Below are 25,792 nucleotides of genomic sequence, written 5' to 3'. Positions count from 1 at the left end.
CAAGGGGGGGCGCCAAGCCAGACAGGAAGATCACGTCAGTGACTCAACCCACTCAAGTGATGCACCCCTCCTAGGGACGGCATGAAAGAGCACCAGTAAGCCAGTGACTCAGCCCCTGTAATAGGGTTAGAGGCAGAGAATCCCAGTGGAGAGAGGGGAACCGGCCAGGCAGAGACAGCAAGGGCGGTTCGTTGCTCCAGAGCCTTTCCGTTCCCCTTCACACTCCTGGGCCAGACTACACTCAATCATATGACCCACTGAAGAGATGAGTCTTCAGTAAAGACTTAAAAGTTGAGACCGAGTCTACGTCTCTCACATGGGTAGGCAGACCATTCCATAAAAATGGAGATCTATAGGAGAAAGCCTTGCCTCCAGCTGTTTGCTTAGAAATTCTAGGGACAATTAGGAGGCCTGCGTCTTGTGACCGTAGCGTACGTGTAGGTATGTACGGCAGGACCAAATCAGAAAGATAGGTAGGAGCAAGCCCATGTAATGCTTTGTAGGTTAGCAGTAAAACCTTGAAATCAGCCCTTGCCTTAACAGGAAGCAGGTGTAGGGAGGCTAGCACTGGAGTAAGTTTATTTAGTGCTTTATCTGGGTAGCCGGAAAGTAGAGCATTGCAATAGTCTAACCTAGAAATAACAAAAGCATGGATAAATTGTTCTGCATCATTTTTGGACAGAAAGTTTCTGATTTTGCAATGTTACGTAGATGGAAAAAAGCTGTCCTTGAAATAGTCTTGATATGTTTGTCAAAAGAGAGATCAGGGTCCAGAGTAACGCCGAGGTCCTTCACAGTTTTATTTGAGACGACTTTACAACCATCAAGATTAATTGTCAGATTCAACAGAAGATCTCTTTGTTTCTTGGGACCTAAACAAGCATCTCTGTTTTGTCCGAGTTTAAAAGTAGAACGTTTTCAGCCATCCACTTCCTTATGTCTGAAACACAGGCTTCTAGCGAGGGCAATTTTGGGGCTTCACCATGTTTCATTGAAATGTACAGCTGTGTGTCATCCGCATAGCAGTGAAAGTTAACATTATGTTTTCGAATAACATCCCCAAGAAGTAAAATATATAGTGAAAACAATAGTGGTCCTAAAACGGAACCTTGAGGAACACCGAAATGTACAGTTGATTTGTCAGAGGACATACCATTCAAGAGACAAACTGATATCTTTCCGACAGATAAGATCTAAACCAGGCCAGAACTTGTCCGTGTAGACCAATTTGGGTTTCCAATCTCTCCAAAAGAATGTGGTGATCGATGGTATCAAAGGCAGCACTAAGGTCTAGGAGCACGAGGACAGATGCAGAGCCTCGGTCTGACACCATTAAAAGGTAATTTACCACCTTCACAAGTGCAGTCTCAGTGCTATGATGGGGTCTAAAACCAGACTGAACCATTTCGTATACATTGTTTGTCTTCAGGAAGGCAGTGAGTTGCTGCGCAACAGCTTATTCAAAATATTTTGAGAGGAATGGAAGATTCGATATAGGCCGATAGTTTTTTATATTTTCTGGGTCAAGGTTTGGCTTTTTCAAGAGAGGCTTTATTACTGCCACTTTTAGTGAGTTTGGTACACATCCGGTGGATAGAGAGCCGTTTATTATGTTCAACATAGGAGGGCCAAGCACAGGAAGCAGCTCTTTAAGTAGTTCAGTTGGAATAGGGTCCAGTATGCACCTTGAAGGTTTAGAGGTCATGATTATTTTCATAATTGTGTCAAGAGATATAGTACTAAAACACTTAAGTGTCTCTCTTGATCCTAGGTCCTGGCAGAGTTGTGCAGACTCAGGACAGCTGAGCTTTTGAGGAATACGCAGATTTAAAGAGTTAGTAATTTGCTTTCTAATGATCATGATCTTTTCCTCAAAGAAGTTCATGAATTTATTACTGCTGAAGTGAAAGCCATCCTCACTTGGGGAATGCTGCTTTTTAGTTAGCTTTGCGACAGTATCAAAAAGAAATTTCGGATTGTTCTGATTTTCCTCAATTAAGTTGGAAAAATAGAATGATCGAGCAGCAGTAAGGGCTCGTCGATACTGCACGCTACTGTCTTTCCAAGCTAGTCGGAAGACTTCCAGTTTGTTGTGGCGCCATTTCCGTTCCAATTTTCTGGAAGCTTGCTTCAGAGCTCGGGTATTTTCTGTATACCAGGGAGCTAGTTTCTTATGACAAATGTTTTTAGTTTTTAGGGGTGCAACTACATCTAGGGTATTGCGCAAGGTTAAATTGAGTTCCTCAGTTAGGTGGTTAACTGATTTTTGTCCTCTGACGTCATTGGGTAGGCAGAGGGAGTCTGGAAGGGCATCAAGGAATCGTTGTGTCGTCTGAGAATTTATAGCACGACTTTTTATGCTCCTTGGTTGGGGTCTGAGCAGAGTATTTGTTGCGATTGCAAACTTAATAAAATGGTGGTCCGATAGTCCAGGATTATGAGGAAAAACATTAAGATCTACAACATTATTCCATGGGACAAAACTAGATCCAGAGTATGACTGTGGCAGTGAGTAGGTCCAGAGACATGTTGGACAAAAGCCACTGAGTCGATGATGGCTCCAAAAGCCTTTTGGAGTGGGTCTGTGAACTTTTCCATGTGAATATTAAAATCACCAAAAATTTGAATATTATCTGCTATGACTACAAGGTCCGATAGGAATTCAGGGAACTCAGTGAGGAACGCTGTATATGGCCCAGGAGGCCTGTAAACAGTAGCTATAAAAAGTGATTGAGTAGGCTGCATAGATTTCATGACTAGAAGCTCAAAAGACGAAAACGTCATTTTTTTTTTTTGTAAATTGAAATTTGCTACCGTAAATGTTAGCAACACCTCCGCCTTTGCGGGATACACGGGGGATATGGTCACTAGTGTAACCAGGAGGTGAGGCCTCATTTAACACAGTAAATTCATCAGGCTTAAGCCATGTTTCAATCACATCAAGATTATGATCAGTGATTAGTTCATTGACTATAACTGCCTTTGAAGTGAGGGATCTAACATTAAGTAGCCCTATTTTGAGATGTCAGGTATCACGATCTCTTTCAATAATGTCAGGAATGGAGGAGGTCTTTATCCTAGTGAGATTGCTAAGGCGAACACCGCCATGTTTAGTTTGCCCAACCTAGGTCGAGGCACAGACACGGTCTCAATGGGGATAGCTGAGCTGACTACACTGACTGTGCTAGTGGCAGACTCCACTAAGCTGGCAGGCTGGCTAATAGCCTGCTGCCTGGCCTGCACCCTATTTCATTGTGGAGCTAGAGGAGTTAGAGCCCTGTCTATGTTGGTAGATAAGATGGGATGGAGTCCGTCACTCCTCAGCAGGCCAGGCTTGGTCCTGTTTGTGGGTGAGTCCCAGAAAGAGGGCCAATTATCTACAAATTCTATCTTTTGGGAGGGGCAGAAAACAGTTTTCAACCAGCGATTGAGTTGTGAGACTCTGCTGTAGAGCTCATCACTCCCCCTAACTGGGAGGGGGCCAGAGACAATTACTCGATGCCGACACATCTTTCTAGCTGATTTACATGCTGAAGCTATGTTGCGCTTGGTGACCTCTGACTCTTTCATCCTAACATCGTTGGTGCCGACGTGGATAACAATATCTCTATACTCTCTACACTCGCCAGTTTTAGCTTTAGCCAGCACCATCTTCAGATTAGCCTCAACGTCGGTAGCCCTGCCCCCTGGTAAACAGTGTATGATCGCTGGATGACTCGTTTTAAGTCTAATACTGCGGGTAATGGAGTCGCCAATGACTAGGGTTTTCAATTTGTCAGAGCTAATGGTGGGAGGCTTCGGCGTCTCAGACCCCGTAACGGGAGGAGTAGAGACAAGAGAAGGCTCAGCCTCAGACTCCGACTCGCTGCTTAATGGGGAAAACCGGTTGACAGTTTCTGTCGGCTGAATGAGCGACACCGGTTGAGCATTCCTACAGCATTTCCCTCCAGAAGCCATGAGAAAGTTGTCCGGCTGCGGGGACTGTGCGAGGGGATTTATACTACTATCTGTACTTACTGGTGGCACAGACGCTGTTTCATCCTTTCCTACACTGAAATTACCCTTGCCTAACGATTGCGTCTGAAGCTGGGCTGGCAGCACAGCTATCCTCGCCGTAAGGCGATCGTTCTCCTGTATATTATGAGTACAGCGACTGCAATTAGAAGGCATCATGTTAATGTTACTACTTAGCTTCGGCTGGTGGAGGTCCTGACGAACCGTGTCCAGATAAAGCATCCGGAGTGAAAAAGTTGAATGAAAAAAAAAGTTGCGAGTGAAAAACTAAAAATATAAACGGTAATTAAAAAGTAAAAACCGTAAAGTTGTCAGGTAGCAAAGTAAGGCCATATAATATGACCAAAGTAACATCCCAACTCATTGGGGACCTAGACCTTCTCCTTGCAGCCGGTTCTGCAGCACATTACTGAAAGCATTTAGGACATAAATATGCTGTAAATATTCTGTTTTTCATTTCACCATCTTTTTGTTCTGATCACTGATTTCTATTCCCAAGGAGAGCATATACTGTCTCCACTGGCAGAGGCATGAGTGAACAGCTGCCTCTGTGTTTAGAGTGGCTACAGGTAATCAACAATGCATCCACTTGCTCAGGACTCTGCAGAGGGAATAGCTTTCAGCAGCACTGGATGATTGAATGTATTAGTCTTTGAATGGCAAACTGATTAGGGAGGTTCACAAACGTTCATGGCCATTGCATGATATCCTCTGAGAAAAGTTTTTTTACATTTAGGATTAATCATTTTTATATTTATCCATATCCATTAGTGGTGTACACTGACCAAATGACATCCACACAATGAATGCATTGTTCAGATAGAGTACACAGTCACACAGTCACACAGTCTCTTTCAGTAAATGTAGCTCTGGTCTGAGCTGCCAATATGAAGAAGCCGTTTCAGTAGGCCTAAGCTACAGATGGGTGATGATGAGTGTCTCTGTGGTATGTGAATTGATTGCCCCCGATCTATCTTCAGAGCTCGTGCTGCTAGGTGACCTAAACTAGGACATGCTTAACACCCCGGCCCTCCTACAATCTAAGCTTGATGCCCTCAATCTCACACAAATTATCAATGAACCTACCAGGTACAACCCCAAATCCGTAAACACGGGCACCCTCATAGATATCATCCGAACCAACTTGCCCTCCAAATACACCTCTGCTGTTTTCAACCAAGATCTCAGCAATCACTGCCTCATTGCCTGCATCCGTAATGGGTCTGCGGGCAAACGACCACCCCTCATCACTGTCAAACGCTCCCTAAAACACTTCAGCAAGCAGGCCTTTCTAATCACCCTGGCCGGGGTATCCTGGAATGATATTGACCTTATCCCGCTAGTAGAGGACGCCTGGTTATTCTTCAAAAGTGCTTTCCTCATCATCTTAAATAAGCATGCTCCATTCCATTTTTTTTTAACCAGGAACAGATATAGCCCTTGGTTCACTCCAGACCTGACTGCCCTTGACCAGCACAAAAACATCCTGTGGCGTACTGCATTAGCATCGAATAGCCCCCGTGATACGCAACTTTTCAGGGAAGTTAGAAACCAATATATCCAGGCAGTTAGGAAAGCTAAGGCTAGCTTTTTCAAACAGAAATTTGTATCCTGTAGCACAAACTCAAAAAAGTTCTGGGACACTGTAAAATCCATGGAGAATAAGAGCACCTTCTCCCAGCTGCCCACTGCACTGAGGCTAGGAAACACTGTCACCACCGATAAAGCCTCCCCCAATTTTCCTTCACCCAAATCCAGATAGCTGATATTCTGAAAGAGCTGCAAAATCTGGACCACTACAAATCAGCCGGGCTAGACAATCTGGACCCTCTCTTTCTAGAATGATCTGGCGAAATTGTTGCAACCCCTATTACTGGCCTGTTCAACTTCTCTGTCGTATCATCTAAGATTCTCAAAGATTGGAACGATGCCGCGATCATCCCCCGCTTCAAAGGGGGAGACACTCTAGACCCAAACTGCTACAGACCTATATCTATCCTACCCTGCCTTTCTAAGGTCTTCGAAGGCCAAGTTAACAAACAGATTACCGACCATTTCGAATCCCACCGTACCTTCTTCGCTATGCAATCTGGTTTCAGAGCTGGTCATGGGAGCACCTCAGCCACGCTCAAGGTCCTAAACGATATCATAACAGCCATCGATAAGAGACATTACTGTGCAGCCGTATTCATCGACCTGGCCAAGGCTTCGACTCTGTCAATCACCACATTCTTATCGGCAGACTAAACAGCCTTGGTTTCTCAAATGACTGCCTTGCCTGGTTCACCAACTACTTCAGAGTTCAGTGTGTCAAATCAGAGAACCTGTTGTCTGGACCTCTGACAGTCTCTATGGGGGTGCCACAGGGTTCAATTCTCAGGCCGACTCTCCTCTCTGTATACATCAATGATGTTGCTCTTGCTGCAGGTGATTCTCTGATCCACCTCTACGCAGACGACACCATTCTGTATACTTCTGGCCCTTCTTTGGACACTGTGTTAACTAACATCCAGACAAGCTTCAATGCCATACAACTCTCCTTCCGTGGCCTCCAACTGCTCTTAAATGCAAGTAAAACTAAATGCATGCTCTTGAACCGATCGCTGCCCGCACCTGCCCGCCCGTCCAGCATCACTACTCTGGACGGTTCTGACTTAGAATATGTGGACAACTACAAATACCTAAGTGTCTGGTTAGACTGTAAACTCTCCTTCCAGACTCACATTAAGAATCTCCAATCCAAAATGAAATCTAGAATCATCTTCCTATTTTGCAACAAAGCATCCTTCACTCATGCCGCCAAACATACCCTTGTGAAACTGACCATCCTACCGATCTTCGACTTCAGCAAAGTCATTTACAAAATAGCCGCCAACACTCTACTCAACAAATTGGATGCAGTCTATCACAGTGCCATCCGTTTTGTCACCAAAGCCCCTTCTACTACCCACTATTGTGACCTGTACACTCTCGTTTGCTGGCCCTCACTTCATACTCATCGCCAAACCCACAGGCTCCAGGTCATCTACAAGTCTCTGCTAGGTAAAGCCCCGCCTTATCTCAGCTCACTCGTCACCATAGCAGCACCCACCCGTAGCACGCGCTCCAGCAGGTATATCTCACTTGTCACTCCCAAAGCCAATTCCTCCTTGGGCTGCCTTTCCTTCCAGTTCTCTGCTGCCAATGACTGGAACGAAATGCAAAAATCACTGAAGCTGGAGACTCATATCTCCCTCACTATCTTTAAGCACCAGCTGTCAGAGCAGCTCACAGATCACTGCACCTGTACATAGCCCATCTGTAAATAGCCCATCCAACTACCTCATCCCCATACTGTATTTATTTATTTATCTTGCTCCTTTGTACCCCAGTATCTCTACTTGCACATTCATCTTCTGCACATCAGTCACTCCAGTGTTCATTTGGTATATTGTAATTACTTCGCCGCCATGGCTTATTTATTGCCTTACCTCCCTTATCTTACCTCATTTGCACACACTGTATATATACTTTCTTTTCTACTTTATTATTGACTGTATGTTCTTTTATTCCATGTGTAACTCTGTGTTGTTGTATGTGTCGAACTGCTTTGCTTTATTCTTGGCCAGATCGCAGTTGTAAATGAGAACTTGTTCTCAACTAGCCTACCTGGTTAAATAAAGGTGAAATATATATATATATACTTTAATCTGCAGAGCTGAAACTGTTCTGAGTTTAATGATAAGAGACAGGATCAGGACCTCAGTGATGTCCGTTCAGGACATGCAGATGCTGCTGGGGGCCAGTCAACATGGGAGATTGGGAGATAGTATGTAGTTAAACAGATCACTTTTCCATTTTCTAGCTAACACACACACACACACACACACACACACACACACCCACGAACACATACAAACACACACCTGTTTCTGCACCAACTGTAATCACAGGCCAAAGGCAAACCAAACCAGACCAAACCTAACAGACAAAAAAAACAAAGCATTGTTCAGCACTAGTACTGTTTATTATTCTACCTGCTCCACATAAACACCATCTCCTGAAATAACTAATGTACCAATGGTGACATTAAATGTTCTCTACTTCGTCTCTGCTTTAAGGCACTGAATCTAATCAGCTTTATCTTCTTTGTAACACCGTTTGGCTGAGCGTCTCTTGAGATTCCGGACCTAGTGTTAAAAACAAAGCACATGAAATCGAGGCTTGGGAAAGAAGAAAAACAGAAATCTAGTCTGAAACGGTCTTTGTTTTCTATATGGCAGTCATGTACATTTTACAGCTAATGAACAATTTGGCATGAGCACAGTGCTGTATTGTTAGTGCCAGCACTCAAGATTATGGCAACAACAGACTAGGCAGAACAAATAGAGTGCACCGTGAACATGTTAGAGATGAATCAGGTTGTCAACACAAGCTAAAGCACAGCCTTCTGCATCTCACATTTTAATTATCAGCTCGCTTTTTTAAAGGGCTCAGTAGACGGAGCAGATTGTGAAAACATGAGTGTAACTGAAATGAGACATGACTTGTTTTCCAATGGATATAGAGTTTAAATTACAATATTATTGGTGATATAAAAAAAATGCACTGTAGGTATAATACAAAACTGAAATAAGAACCGTGAACCTTTCACTTTGTTATATACAGTATATTAGTCAAATTTCTGAATCAAAACAAAACGTTAGCTAAAGTACGGTAGAGTTACGATTAAAGCAGTGAGCACAGAGGTAAAGCGGTTGTGAATCATCAATGTTATTTTGTCTCCAGGCTACCGCACACCTTTATGTAGTGACCTTCTCCTGTTCTGTTCTGCTTCGCCAGTAACTGTCAGCATCACAACAACCATAACAGACACAGTCTCTGCTTTCATTACATTCTCAAAACCTCACAAGACACATTTTTCAATGTAGGTTTAGCATCTAAAATATTACATTTTGCAGAGGAACAAGTTTAATGAACAATATGAGGATAAGGATTTAGATGATTATATTTCATGAATTGTTTGAAAGCATGTTTATGTCGCCATGCTATTATTTTTATATATTTAACTCAATGTTTGCATGAAGGTGCTTGAATGTCTGCCATAATAATAAACCAACTAGGGCCATATCAGCAGCTGAAATGGTTAGCTTACAAAGCAAAACTTTATCTTTTAACATTCCTTCTCCAGGAGAAAGTTACATTTTCTCATTTACATGGCATAATTGCTTGCATATAGAAGCTGTAAAGGAACAGAGATACACGGAGCATGAACTAATTGGAGTGTAAGCGAGCTAATTATAACCTAATTACAGGCCCGGCTTACCTTACCTCTATTAGCACACAGTGGGTTGAAGAATATGGGTGAAATAACTACTCATGCTTTAGTCAAGGCAAGTTTTATTACCAAGAATCAGCTAAGGGCTATTTTTTAGTAAGTAATCCAATTAAATGTCAGCACCTTTGCTATTTTACCTTACTATTAATCCAATCAAGAGATAGAACCTTGCTTTGTTACCTGACTATCCAGCTCATTTGGATTTGTTTACACAATCTACACCTCATTGGATTATTCCATCAACATTATATTACAGCCACTGTGGCAAATCAGCCACAAATCAATATAATGCATGATGATAGTTTTCTGGAGGGACTCATTTTCTCCCTATACAACATACAGTGGAACCAGATAGTTTTATAAGCCAGGATGTTACACAGCACTAGGTTGATATTCTACACTCTTAGAAAAAAGTGTACCTGAAACCAAAAGGGATATTCTACCTGGAACGAAAAAGGGTTCTTCAAAGGGTTCTCCTTTTAGGTTCTAGATAGCACCTTTTTTTTTTACTAAAATTGATATCCTAAAGTGAGGAATCTGGTTAAATTGCCTATTCATTTTACAGCTTTTAGAACATCCACCCAATATATTCCAAATCGGAGTCTTCTTCTTCACCACTTAGCTTCCAGTAATGCAGCCAATGTCCCTCTTTCTTTCTCTTTCCCTCCTAAGTACTTTGTTATTCACCAGTGGACAGCCTGGAGCAGTATAGCAAGAGCCTGCTCCAGTTGTGTTGTATTGCGCTGGATTACAATCACAGATGACAGCCCAGACAAGTTTGAGGCAGATGGTTCTTAACATGGCATCAGTTACAAGGAAACCCTTTCATCCTTTGTTTTCATCCTTTGTGCTCACTGCACACCAGACATTGCATCATTAGAATCCCATTTTTCACAATCGTCCATTACAGCGAACCTAACTGCAAGGCAGATGTCAGATGGATGGGCCATGTAAGAGCACTACCCTTTTCAAATTGTTTGTTTTATTTTTGTTTACTGGTTATCTTGGCTGATCCTCACTTAGAAACAGGTCAAGGTCAAGTGGTGACGCTCTGGCATCCATAGCTTGATGACAGCACTGCCACAAATACCTGCTTTGTCCATCTCCAGACCTCTCGCTACACTTCACTGTTTTCTCAAAAGAAGTATGAGCGATGAGTGTCCATACTGTTTGGTCTTCGGAAATCTCCTATCATGGAGTTTGTTTTGAAAAGGAGAGAGAGGTACAAAACAGAGGCGAGACTGTTTGTGACATGGAAGCATGATGCAAGACCACGAGCAGCTGGCTAAACAGTGTCTGAAAGACCAGAGGAGTCCAGCTGCAGCTCTTTAGGGGTAGTTAGAGGCTGAATGAGACTATTTGAACTCCTGCTACTCTATCTACCCTTTCTATGGCGATCTCACATCTACTTATGAAATATTGTACATACACAGTTTATTCCCAAACTACCATCACTGAGGATCATATCACATCAATATCTAAGCCTCACTGAGTTGTTAGAGCTCAATTTATCAGACCTGATGTGTAAACACAAAACCCATAAGCTATTCACTAAGTAAACAACTTGTAAGACCCCCAATGGGTTGTGATCCTAGCATGCTATTATAATCAGAATTAACTTCAAAAGATCGTGATCCATAATATTAACAGCAAAGTATATTTTCACAAACACTGGCTATCTACAGTCCCCATAGTGACGTGAGTATGCTATAATAACTCCATTATCATTTATCATACAACAGATTTTCAGTCTGAGGATTTGTTTATCCTCTCTGAACATCTCTTTTGTAGAGCTTAATAAACTTTGTTATTGCAGTTAACAGATTGTGGCAAACAATTGAGTCATGTATGCCTGCACAAACTCTGAAGTATTAACAGAATATTCACTGCAATTACACAACAGTTTGGAACTTGATTAGATAGTGAAACTATTGGGCAAGGTAATAATCTGACCAAAAAGAAAGACCCTAGCAATAACTGTGTTCTTATATTACCCTAATTGAAATAAATGACTAATAAAGGATCTATAAACACTTTTATGAAATGTAATATTCCAGGATTATGTTCAATAAATGATCAAGTGCTTTGATCTCTCCGGGCCTGACCAGCTAGCATTTGATCTCTCTGGGCCTGACCAGCTGGCGTTTGATCTCTCTGGGCCTGACCAGCTGGCGTTTGATCTCTCTGGGCCTGACCAGCTGGCGTTTGATCTCTCTGGGCCTGACCAGCTGGCATTTGATCTCTCTGGGCCTGACCAGCTGGCGTTTGATCTCTCTGTGTAATGGCTTTCTTCCTGGGATGAAGGAGAGGACCAAAATGCAGCGCAGTTAGTGTTCAACATGTTTAATAAAGAATGACAATAACGTGAACACTATACAAACTACAAAATAACAAACGTGAAAACCGCGACAGTCCTATCTGGTGCAGAACACAAACACAGAGACAGGAAACAACCACCCACAATCCCCAACACAAAACAAGCCACCTATATATGATTCTCAATCAGGGACAACGATTGACAGCTGTCTCTGATTGAGAACCATATTAGGCTGAACACAGAAACAGACGAACTAGACACACAACATAGAATTCCCACCCAGCTCACGTCCTGACCAACACTAAACAAGCAAAACACATAAGAACTCTGGTCAGGACGTTACAGTACCCCCCTCCTGAGGTGCGGACTCCGAACGCACTCCTAAAACTCAAGAGGAGGGCCTGGGTGGGCATCTGTCCGTGGTGGCGGCTCTGGCGCAGGACGAGGACACCACTCCACCACTGTCTTTGTTCCCCTCCTTAGCGTCCTTTGAGTGGCGACCCTCGCCCACGACCTCGGCCTAAGAATCCTCCCCAAGGCCCCCACATGATTTAGGAGGTAGCTCAGGACAGAGAGGTAGCTCAGGACAGAGAGGTAGCTCTGAACAGAGGGGCAGCTCCGGACTGAATGGCAGCTCCGGACTGAATGGCAGCTCCGGACTGAATGGCGGCTCCGGACTGAATGGCGGCTCCGGACTGAATGGCGGCTCCGGACTGAATGGCGGCTCCGGACTGAGTGGCAGCTCAGAACAGAGGGGCAGCTCCGGACTGAGTGGCAGCTCCGGACTGAGTGGCAGCTCCGGACTGAGTGGCAGCTCCGGACTGAGTGGCAGCTCCGGACTGAGTGGCAGCTCACGACTGAGTGGCAGCTCACGACTGAGTGGCAGCTCACGACTGAGTGGCAGCTCACGACTGAGTGGCAGCTCACGACTGAGTGGCAGCTCACGACTGAGTGGCAGCTCACGACTGAGTGGCAGCTCACGACTGGAAGGCAGCTCACGACTGGAAGGCAGCTCACGACTGGAGGGCAGCTCACGACTGGAGGGCAGCTCACGACTGGAGGGCAGCTCACGACTGGAGGGCAGCTCACGACTGGAGGGCAGCTCACGACTGGAGGGCAGCTCACGACTGGAGGGCAGCTCACGACTGGAGGGCAGCTCACGACTGGAGGGCAGCTCACGACTGGAGGGCAGCTCACGACTGGAGGGCAGCTCACGACTGGAGGGCAGCTCACGACTGGAGGGCAGCTCACGACTGGAGGGCAGCTCACGACTGGAGGGCAGCTCACGACTGGAGGGCAGCTCACGACTGGCTGGCAGCTCCTGACTGGCTGGCGGCTCTGGCAGCTCCTGACTGGCTGGCGGCTCTGGCAGCTCCTGACTGGCTGGCGGCTCTGGCAGCTCCTGACTGGCTGGCGGCTCTGGCAGCTCCTGACTGGCTGGCGGCTCTGGCAGCTCCTGACTGGCTGGCGGCTCTGGCAGCTCCTGACTGGCTGGCGGCTCTGGCAGCTCCTGACTGGCTGGCGGCTCTGGTAGCTCCTGACTGGCTGGCGGCTCTGGCAGCTCCTGACTGGCTGGCGGCTCTGGCAGCTCCTGACTGGCTGGCGGCTCTGGCAGCTCCTGACTGACGGACGGCTCTAATGGCTCGGGACAGACGGGCGGCTCTGAAGGCTCGTGGCAGACGGATGGCTCAGATGGCGCTGGGCCGACGGATGGCTCAGATGGCGCTGGGCAGACGGATGGCTCAGATGGCGCTGGGCAGACGGATGGCTCAGATGGCGCTGGGCAGACGGATGGCTCAGATGGCGCTGGGCAGACGGATGGCTCAGATGGAGCTGGGCAGACGGATGGCTCAGATGGAGCTGGGCAGACGGATGGCTCAGATGGAGCTGGGCAGACGGATGGCTCAGATGGCGCTGGGCAGACGGATGGCTCAGATGGCGCTGGGCAGACGGACGGCTCAGATGGCGCTGGGCAGACGGACGGCTCAGATGGCGCTGGGCAGACGGACGGCTCAGATGGCGCTGGGCAGACGGATGGCTCAGATGGTGCTAGTCAGGCAGGCAGCTCAGACGGTGCTGGGCAGACGAGCAGTGCAGGCGGCGTTGGGCAGACGGCCGACTCTGACCTGCTGAGGCGCACAGCAGGCCTGGTGCGTGGTGCCGGAACTGATGGTACGGACTGGAGACACGCACCTCAAGGCTAGTGCGGGGAGCAGGAACAGGGCACACTGGTTTCTCAAAGCGCACTATAGGCCTGGTGCGTGGTGCCGGAACTGGTGGTACCGTACTGAGGGCACGCACCTCAGGGCGAGTGCGGGGAGAAGGAACAGTGCGTACAGGGCTCTGGAGACGCACAGGAGGCTTGGTGCGTGGTGCCGGAACTGGAGGCACTGGGCTGGAGACACACACCATAGGGAGAGTGTGTGGAGGAGGAACTGGGCTCTGGAGACGCACTAGAAACATGGTGCGTGGTGTAGGCACTGGTGGTACTGGACAGACCGGACCGTGAAGACGCACTGGAGGTGTTGAGAGCAGGGCTGGCACCATCCGCCCTGGCTGGATCTTCACCCTAGCCCGGCAGATGTGGGGAGCTGAGATGTTGCGCACCGGGCTAAGCACACGCACCGGGGACACCGTGCGCTCCACCGCATAACACGGTGCCTGCCCGGGACGACGCCCTCTCTCTCCACTGGAAGCACGGCTGGGAGAGCTGTAGCGGCGAGCTGGCAGAGGACGTGCAGGGCTAGGAAGGCGCACAGGAGGCCTGGTGCGTGAGGCTGGCACAGTCTTAACCAGACGGCTAGCACGCACCTCAGGACGAGTATGGAGAGCTGTTCCCGGTGGCATCAACTCCCCAACACGTTCAGTCGGGCGGATGTCGTGCCTTATGCACCAAACCAGCACCTCCCTCATAACTCTCTCCTCCAATTTCCCCATTAACTCCTTCACTGTCTCTGCGTCACTCACCTCCAATTCCGCCCTGACCGGCTCCTTATGGTAAGCAGGGGGAGTTGGCTCAGGTCTGACTCCTGACTCTGCCACACTCCCCGTGTTCCCCCCCCCCCAATACATTTTTGGGGCTGCCTCTCGGGCCTCCAGCCGCTCTGCCGTGCTAGCGCCTCATAATAGCGCCTCTCCGCCTTCGCTGCCTCCAGCTCTTCTTTGGGGCGGCGATATTCCCCTGGCTCTGCCCAGGGTTCTTTGCCGTCTAGGTCGTCCTCCCATGTCCATTTCTCCAAATAGTGCAGCCTCTCCTGCTGCTGCTGCTGCTGCAGCCTCTCCTGCTGCTGCTGCTTGGTCCGGGTAAGGTGGGTGGTTCTGTAATGGCTTTCTTCCTGGGATGAAGGAGAGGACCAAAATGCAGCGCAGTTAGTGTTCAACATGTTTAATAAAGAATGACAATAACGTGAACACTATACAAACTGCAAAATAACAAACGTGAAAACCGAGACAGTCCTATCTGGTGCAGAACACAAACACAGAGACAGGAAACAACCACCCACAATCCCCAACACAAAACAAGCCACCTATATATGATTCTCAATCAGGGACAACGATTGACAGCTGTCTGATTGAGAACCATATTAGGCTGAACACAGAAACAGACGAACTAGACACACAACATAGAATTCCCACCCAGCTCACGTCCTGACCAACACTAAACAAGCAAAACACATAAGAACTCTGGTCAGGACGTTACACTCTGGGCCTGACCAGCTGGCGTTTGATCTCCCTGGGCCTGACCAGCTGACGGATAGTCATTGACATTTTCATTCTATTCCACACAGTTAGTCAATGCCTACAAAGACGGAGCAACCAAATATTAAATGGAACCCCACTATGTATAGGAGATTCACTGAGCAGAGAGATCATACCCAATACAGCAATTCACTACTAACCACTAGGCTACTTTATTTTCCATGTTGTATAAAATACCAGGTCTTTTGGTCTTCTATGTTAGAGATCAGTTCAGCTGAAATTAGTTCAGCTGTGCTCTATAAAAACAAAACAATGAACTCTTTATAACCAAAATGTAACCAAGCCAACTGAGATTATTTTACCTCCCCTCTTTTCCTTTTCATAATAGAACTGGTAACAAGTTGAGGGGTTTAAGGAGGCCAACTGGTGAGTGAGTCAGATAAGAAAACGGCCCAATAATTACGCCCATGCTGAGTCAGTATGAAAAGAGAGAATTCAGCAGCTGCTGCCTTCCTGAATAACCTGGAGTTGCATTGCCTGCCAGCCGAAAACATTTAGCAAGCTATATAGAGGCACACGGTACAGTACACCTGTATCATTTTACCTTGAGTAGAAAACCACAGAAATGTTGTTGGGGGGGATCCCCCAGATCTCACATCATTACAAAAGACATTCATATTGAGTCTTTATGAATATTATAAAGAACATGTCTAGAATAAGCCTGATATCATTATTCTAGAGTGCCTTCAGAAAGTATTCATATCCCTTGACTTATTCCCCATGTTGTTGTATTACAGCCTGTATTCAAAATAGTTTAAATATTTATTTTTTTCTCTCACCCATCTACAAAATACCACATAATGACAAAGTGAAAAAAATGTTTTTAGAAATGTTTGCAAATAATAAATACCGAAATATATAATTTACATACTGTAAGTATTCACACCAATACTTTGTAGAAGCACCTTCGGTGGTGATTACAGCTTTGTACATCAGCTTTGTACATCTGGATTGGGGTTTTCTCCCATTCTTCCTGGCAGATTTTCTCAAGCTCTGTTAAGTTAGATGGGGAGCGGTGGTGAACAGCAATCTTCAAGGGTTTCTACAGATTTTCAATGGGATTCCAGTCTGGGCTTTGATTGGGCCACTCAAGGACTTTCACATTCTTGTCTGAAGCCATCCCAGCATTGCTTCAGCTGTATGCTTGGCGTCATTGTCCTGTTGGAATGTAAATCTTCGCCCCAGTCTAAGGTCGCATGCCCTCTGAAGCAGGAGCTCATAAAGGATTTGCCAGTATTTTGCTCCATTCATTACTCCCTCTATCCTTATCAGTCTCCCAGTCTCTGCTGCTGTAAAGCATCCCCTTAGCATGATGCTGCCACCAGGATGCTTCACGGTAGTGATGGTTAGATGGTTGATGAGCTGTGCCTGGTTTTCTCCATACATAGCGCTTTGCATTCAGGCCAAAGAATAAAAATGTTATCTCATCAGACCATAGATAAGTTTTGCCTTAAGGTCTCTCTCCCATAAAGCCCAGATTGGTGAAGTACTGTAAAGACTGTTGTCTTTCCATCAGGTTCTCCCATCTCAGCCAAGGAACTCTGTAGTTCTGTCAGAGTGGTCATTGGGTTTTTGGTCACCTCCCTGACCAAGGTCCTTCTTGCCCGGTTGCTCAGTTTGGTCGACGGCCAGGTGTAGGCAGAGTCTGGGTAGTTCCATATTTGTTCCATTTCCCAATGATGGAAACCACTGTGCTATTGGACACTTTCAACACTCTAGAAATTGATTTATACACTTTTCCAGATATATGCCTCATCGCAATTCTATCTTGGAGAGCTACGGACAGTTCCTTGGACTTCATGGTATAGTTTCTGCTCTGACATGCACTATTACTGTGGGACCTTATATAGACAGGTGTGTTTCTTTCTAAATCATGTCCAAACAATTGAATTGGCCACAGGTGGACTCCAATGAAGTTGTCGTGACATCTCAAGGATGATCAAAGGAAATTGGATGCACATATGAGCTCAATTTGGAGCGTCATAGCAAAGAGGTGTAAATACTAGATATTTCTGTATTTCATTTTCAATAAATGTGATAACATTTCTAAAAACATGTTTTCACTTTGTCAGTATGGGGGGTATTGTATGTAGATAGGTGACAAAAAAATATTTAATCAATTTTGAATTCAGGCTGTAACATAACAAAATGTTATGGGCACAGTATGAGGCACAGTATGAGGTAGAAAAAAAACCTATACTCTCAAAACACAACTAACAAAAGGCTTAGGTAGAGTGAATTTGACAATCCTATAGAATACATACATTTCAAACTCTCAGGGAAAAGCTTTACAGGCACCAAACCACGTAATCAGATAATCAGAGTTTATCACATGAATGTAGCGTTGCTGCAGCACAGGCATTTAGAAAAGTAACAATTGAACCAGCGCATCTATTCTGTACCTTAAACACTCTATTTTCTTACATTCTACATAACACCACTAACACTGCTGCAAAGTACAAATAAAACCAGCCAACTAAAATGATCTAAAATTCTCCTCTACTCGCCATCAGTGTCAAACAGAACACTGACAGAACAGACCACTCTCCTAGCTGTTCTCTCCAGTGATGCTCACATCAATTGCTTTGGACTAGAAGAGATACTGGAAGAGATACTGGACTGGAAGACTGGACTGGAAGAAATACTGTCTGACAGCACCTTACACAAGTCACCCAATGCAGCAATACCATAATAAAAAACATTGTAGCAGAGATTTCAGCTTCTGTAACTAATTGGCATGATTTTGGTATAAGAAATAATTGGCTTGTTTAGCCAGTTGAGTGATGACTGGAAAGTGCACCCTGGGAGAGTGGCTGTTCTGTTCTTTGGGGACTAATCCATGAAATGATGTTGTTCATATTTATTCTCCCAGCTCAGATAAACATAGATTTCCTTGTCTCACGTGTCAAGGCAATGAAAGAAAGGGATGATTAATGATATACGTTTCTAATTTAAATACCATTATATGTCTACCCCTCTCCACCCCACAACCTTCACAGCAGCTCTCTCTCTCTCTGATGAAACCAAAAGAGACGAGCTAAATTTAAATTTGTCAACTTGATCACAATGTTGTCAGAATCAATCAATTTTCAATGGCAACATATTTGTACTTGTTTGAGACAATACCAAGCCAAGGCTCACCTATAATACTATGTCACCATTTCAACAAATAAATGTTCAAAATGAAGACATGCCCAATGAAATTAATTTAACATAGGTTTGGTTTTTGGTTGTTATCTAGCCTGGAGAACATTTTAATGATTAGACAACTCCACAGAGACTTTCTACAAGGTTTCTTCAGGTGAAAATACAAGAGACTATGAGGTTGAGAAATATAAGAACATGAATACTTTCTATATTATTGCCACTAAATCACAGCAACATGAGCACGATTTTTATGGCAAAAAATAAATCATATTGAAAATCAAGAATATTCAGAAAGTAACATTTTATAGGTGGCACAGAGACTGGATACCAATAATGCCTTAATTTCCAAACCCATAAATGTTAGAGTCAGGTTGAATAAAGCAACACAGAAGGTTTTGAAGAAGTAGAACACATTCTAGAACGAGAGAGAGCGGGGGTAATCTAATATCGAACTGTTTCATGTTCCATCAGACTGATCCTGGCTGGCAACATTAGAAACACACATCTAGTAATATATCTGTTGCTATGCGCAATACTGCCTTTATTGTTGGAACAGATCAGAATCATGTTGTGCCAACACTTCACAATGTTGCATAGCAACCGCAGGGCAAAATAACCTTATCACAGAGGAAACGGTGATGTTTCACTGTGCGTTTGGTTCTGTGGGATAAAAACACCAGTGACATCCCCCAGAGGAAGAAAGGAAGTGAGTAATGATCTCTAGCACCAAACCAAAGAAAGGCTTTATGGCACAATAAGCCAGATGGAAAATCCAATTTGAAAGATGAATAAATAACAGGAATAATGTAAAATGACATATAAGGTCCACCTGGCAGAAGGGAGAAGAGAACAGTTATTTGGGTGAAATAAATTGTCAGTTGATATAAAGATGTTTCATTTCCAGGTTTTCTATGTACAGTAAAACTATGCAGGCTCTGGTCAAAATGTGTGTACTATATAGAGAATAGGGTGTCATTTCAGATGCACCTTATATGCTCTCTCTGAGTGATTTCTTCCTCCGTCACTGTAACTTTCCACACGCTGAGGCTACTGGAGGCTTTAGTTTAGTCAAGTAGTTTTAATTAGCAGTTACAGGATTAAGGCAGTGTCACCTTTTGAGAACGATGTAAGACTACATTTAATTCAGCATTCACAGTTATATTTAAGCACTGTGTGTGAAAGTCAGTGTCATCCTTTGTATAACTGGGACTGCAGAATGTTAACACTATGTGAATAATTAATATCAAGCAAGCATTTTGAAACAGGCTTAACACGAAGCAAGATAAACTTTGCATCAATGCATATGCTTTTAAATAGCTTGGAGTATTATGCCTATGCACTGGAAGAGTGGCCCTATGCTATGGGACTAATAACAAAGTATTGAAATTACGTATTAGTACACTGTTCTTACAGCAAAAACCCTTACACTAACCCAACATTACCCTATATGTGTGCTTGTGTGAATTATTGGACACACCTGTGTGCCTGTGTGTGGTTTAGACTCAAGAAGAGAGCTAGGTAGTAGAACACAAAGGTTAGATTCTTCCTCACACTACATCTGTCACCTAGCCGTGTCCTGGCAAGCCCTCTCTGGTCCTGTGGTCCTAAAGGAACACTCCCCAGCCCTGCTCTGTCCCAGCAGCAGATGGACAGTCAGAAGGCTTAGACAGAGCCAGTGAAGCATGAATAGCATGACACACTGTACCATGTCAGCTGGTATGGGAGCAGAGAACAGAGAGCACTGTGACTACTGTAGGAGAGTGCAGTGAGGGCAGCTTTTTACTGCAGCAGGTCTGCATGCCGCCACTGCTACTAGCTAATTCCAGATGTGCCGTTCTGCCCTTTCAGCATTTTACCTTAAGCACCTCTTTAAAAGAACAATGGTGCTATAGTTTGTTCTTAAGGAGATGACTGCTGTGGTGCCTAAATGCAAATCAGTTATCACCTCGGCTTTCAAACAGTTTTAGTGCAGTATTTTTTTAAATGCCAAGTCTAAGTATCTTACATAATAGGCCTATTCGACAAATCCATGTACCAACTAGTTAATGCTGACACTGCATGACTACACAGAGAGATAAATATTTTCCCTTTTCATAAGTGAAAGCGTAAGTCATTGGGTTAAAATAGTGCAGTCAAAAAAGTCATCAGGAGATCATTGCAAATGTAGGGCTTCCTTGATCTAATTCTATGTAGTGGCATAGAGTTAAAATAAGTATGATTCCAAATTGAACTGGAGGTGAAGCAAAGCAACTCCTATCAAGCCTGCACTCACTGGAATTCAAACAATGCGTCACAGCTAGTTTGAAATTGAGGAATTTAAACAATGTGTCCAATGTGACTGTAGCTGCTCATTGGAATCTACCCATCTGGAATGTGCAGTGCTTTTCTCTTCTCTGTAGCTGTCTGTAGTGTAATATAATATTGTGTGTTTTTGCGGTGGTGTTATGTTAATTAATAGAGTCTCTCCAGGCCTACAGAGCCGTGGTTTAGGTTTTATCAAACAAACATGATCACAGCACGCCCTCCTCATAGGAACACTAGAGAAGACGTGATGTAATAAGCAAGTTGTCCACCCTTTGTTCTGCCTGATGACTGCCCCATTTCTCTAAAATGGCACAGAGGGAGGTTCTGCGTACTCAGTGTAGGTTTCAGTTCTTTTAATCTTCCTATACATCTCCAGATAGGAAAACACTTTGCACTCTGCAGGAGCTCCAAACTGACGCTAATGAACAGGATACCCCAGTATTGGTCCGTAGCAGGAGAAATACAAATCAGAGCGGAAATTAAAGACAGATGCTCCCTGCTAAAACTGTAATGATAAATTAATATATTAAGAGCATTTTAAAGGTCCAATGCAGCCGTTTTTGATCAAAATAATTTCTGGGTAACAATTAAGTACATTACTGTGATTGATGTAATTTAAAATGGTCAAAAAGGAACCAAAAATGCTTCTTAGCAAAAAGCAATTTTTTCAAGCAAGAATTTTGTTAGAACTAGACGTCTGGGAGCTGTCTGAGTGGGGAGGGGGAAACTGAAAACTAGTTGTTATTGGCAAAGTGTAATGAACACGATGGGAGACAGAGAGCTGGTTTCAAGCGCAGGGCGCAGCAAGTGTTTATTTGTAAAGGACCACATGAGGAGGCAGGTAGCTGGGTCCAGGGGCAGGCAGAAGGTCATACACAGGGGGTCCAAAAAGGCAGCAGTACAGGCAGGGAAAAGGCTAGTAACGTCGTCAGGGAGATCAGGCAATAGGTTGATAACAGGAAATCCGATAGGCTGAAGTACAAGCAGGGAATAGGCAGAAGGTGTCGTTAGTGAGGCAGTAAAAAACTATCATACACGGGAGGATAAACTTACAGGAAAGCCAGCGCTCTGAAAAGACGTGTGTCACAAAACAAACTATACCACACAATGACGGGGTGCAAAGAACTGAACTAAATAGTGTGTGATAATGACATACAGGTGTGTGAACAGGTGATCAGAATTCAGGTGATTGGGATCTGGAGAGTGAGCTGCGTTCAGGGGATCTGTGTGTTTGAGAGTGTGAGCTGGAAAGTGGGCTGGAAAGTGAGCTGCGTTCAGGGGATCTACGTACGTTGAGAGTGTGAGTTGGAAGCAGACACAGAGAGATTTGGAACACTCTTATTGGTCTATTAACTAATTTACAGCCTGGTGATGTCACAAGGCAGGCCAAAACTCCATCCCACCACAACTGGCAGAAATTTATTTTCAAACAGCTCCTACACTAAAAGGGCATTATCATTTTCACAATTTCACAGTATTATTCCATCCTCATAGTGTGGAAATATATATAAAACACAGGTAAATCTATTTTTTGACTGCACTGGGCCTTTAACATGGAACCTGCCTAAGGTAGAATCACTAAGCATGGATGATACTATGTGAACAGCTAGGAGGGATACAGGTATGAGGGGACAGTTATTTACTCTACAGTACAATGTACCGGTCAAAAGTTTTCGAACACCTACTCATTCAAGGGTTGTTCTGTATTTTTACTATTTTCTACATTGTAAGACATCAAAACTATGAAATAACACATATGGAATCATTTAGTAACCAAAAAAGTAAATAAAAAATATATTTGAGATTTGAGATTCTTCAAATAGACTATCATTAAATGTAAAGACTGTATATTATCAAATTAATTCTGTGTAATTTAATTACACGATTAAACTAATCATGTAACTTTAATCAACTAGGAAGTCGGGGCACGACAGACAATTGTTGTTTATAGAGTGTCAATTTCCCGAATATAACTCTTCAGATATTTTCATATCTTATCAAAACAGTTGCTTATTAATTCATTTTATTACCTCATCGGTGTCATTACTGAACATCGCAAACCCTATATCTGCACGAGCCATAGCCTAAATCATGAATCAGCGATATACAAATTGGTTTAATTATTTATTTACTAACTAACTAATCAAATCACAGAAATACATGAAAACACACACAAATTGTTCAAACATGGGTTACTACATGATACAAAGAAAAAAGTCCCTAGCATACGAAACTGATATGATGGCTTGGTAGGAAAGTGGGTGTGGACCGCTCAAGAGCGGGAAACTCATAGCTGATAACTACACTCATAGAAATTGCTAATACTTTACATGAATGACATCTCATTCGAAAATAAATTGCAATTTACATATCTACGAGTGTATGTCTTGTTGTCTCTCTCTGTTGTCGCAGGTCCGTCTGCTGGAGAGTCAGTTCATCAGAGAGTCTCTGATTAACTTTCCCAGAAGTCACAATGTCTTTCGTAGTTGTCGCTTTCTCAGCGGCTCTGGATAGTGTCTGTTGTAATGAACAGTTGTTGCATAGAATAGATGCTTCCGCGGTTGTCGGTATACTAGACTTATGTAATTTCCAGCTGCTGACTAGTAATTCTACATCTCGGATTTGCTCTTATTCTGTAGTGATCGATAGTTTCAGAGTTTAACCATTTCCAGCCGTGTAGTCAACACTAGGTCTCCTAGGCCAATGTCACGCCCTGATCTGTTTCACCTGTCCTTGTGCTTGTCTCCTCCCCCCTACAGGTGTCGCTCATCTTCCCCACTTATCCCCTGGGTATTTGTTCCTGTGTTTTCTGTCTATCTGGGCCAGTTCGTCTTGTTTGTTCAAGTCAACCAGCGGTTTGTCTCAGCGCCTGCTTTCCCCCCAGTCTCTCTTTTTTTTGTCCTCCTGGTTTTGACCCTTGTCTGTCCTGACTCTGAGCATGCCTGCCGTCTTGTGCCCTTGCCCCTACTCTGGATTACCGACCTCTGCCTGACCTGACCCTGGGCCTGCCTGCCGTCCTGTACCTTGGCCCCAATGCTCTGGATTATCGACCACTGCCTGCCCCTGTCGTTTGCCTGCCCCTGTTGTTACAATAAACATTGTTACTTCAACACAGTCCGCACTTGGGTCTTACCTGAAATCTGATAATAAGAGTTGTAGCTCTTAACCATTTCAACATGTAGGATCAGCTCCATGTTTTCTAGTCTAATGTACATTTTGTAGGAAGTGGGTTTTATACTCTGTGGAAGAAGGGGGCATTCCATGACGCCGACCAGGTCTATGCTCACATGGGCGTGGCCACTGACTAGTTAAAACTTTACATCTTAAGTATCTCGTTTAGAAGGCCAACATCACTTTACATCTTCTCACAAATAGTTTCATATTTATCCTATTTATTTTATCCAATATCTAAATCTAAATCTGATCATTGAAAAGTGTACACAAACAGATATACAGTAATGTGTGTCTCCTGTTTTCCATGAGATCACTAAATGAAACAAACTCGACATGACTGTCCTTTAAGTGTCCACGGACCATTCCCACATTCTCAAAAATAGAATTATTGTTTAATTCTCCCATTTTGGGGATTAGGTGTTGTGGCAAGAGAAGCTCTTTGATCTCCATCGACTCTCTCCCTCAATACTGCATGGCAGTTTCTACCAGGTATTTATGACAGTTGTAAAACCTGATGTGGGAGAGAGAGTGAGAGAGGGGGGGGAGCCACGATATACACCCAAAAAGGGCCACGTCGTGACACCACCCTTTGCCTTGATGACAGCTTTGCACACTCTTGGCATTCTCTCAACCAGGTTCAAGAGGTAGTCACCTGTAATGCATTTCAATTAACAGGTGTGCCTTGTTAAAAGTTCATTTGTGGAATTTCTTTCCTTCTTAATGCGTTGAGCCAATCTCTTGTGTTGTGACAAGGCAGGGAGGTATACGGGAAGGTAGCCCTATTTGGTAAAAGACCAAGTCCATATTATGGCAAGAACAGCTCAAATAAACAAAGAGAAACGACAGTCCACCATTACTTTAAGACAAGAAGGTCAGTCAATACGGAACATTTCAAGAACTTAGCAAAAACGATTAAGCGCTATGATGAAACTGGCTCTTATGAGGACCACCACAGGAAGGGAAGACCCAGAGTTACCTCTGCTACAGAGGATAAGTTCATTAGAGTTACCAGCCTCAGAAATTGCAGCCAAAATAAATGCTTCACAGGGTTCAAGTAACAGACACATCTCACCATCAACTGTTCAGAGGAGACTGTGTCAATCAGGCCTTCATCGTCAAATTGCTGCAAAGAATTTGTAGGAAAGTAGCTTTAAAAAAAAAAACATTCTCTCAGCTCCATGGCAGAATAAGTCGAATCATAGAAAATATGCTTTAAAACTGCAACATTTTCTTTCTCATGCATGGCAAAATGTGTAGAATTGCAGGAAATTGGTTTACACTGCCAAGATGGGGCCTCTAAAATGTTCTATCAAATTCAGCCTCGCCAACAGGCCAACGTGCCCCCTGCCACAGCCACCACCTAAGCCTCCTTTTTATTCAGAAAAAGCCCTGCAACTCATGGTCCATAAGCTTTGACATGCATGACTCCAGCCACTTAAACTGCAAACCACTTCCATTCAATCATTCATTCATTAATTAATGAATTCATTCATTCAATCATTCATTCCAATTGTAGTGAAGTACTCAAACCGAGCAGAAGGACAGTAGATGAAGATGGAATGAATTGCATGTCAGGTCAGTTAATTGGGCCACAGCCATAGACCTTTGACCTCAGAGTGAAGGAATAATGGAAAATGGAATGGTTACACAAAAAAAGATATTCACACTGACAGGGAGGGTTAGTGCTAATTCCTACAGATAAAGGTTGGAAAATGTCACATGCTACACCAAGTTGTCTGGGATTCAATATTAAAACAAAG

Source organism: Salvelinus fontinalis, chromosome 35 (genome assembly GCF_029448725.1).
Source record: "Salvelinus fontinalis isolate EN_2023a chromosome 35, ASM2944872v1, whole genome shotgun sequence".
In the NCBI taxonomy this organism is placed as follows: domain Eukaryota; kingdom Metazoa; phylum Chordata; class Actinopteri; order Salmoniformes; family Salmonidae; genus Salvelinus; species Salvelinus fontinalis.
Note: the sequence above shows the minus strand (reverse complement) of the source record.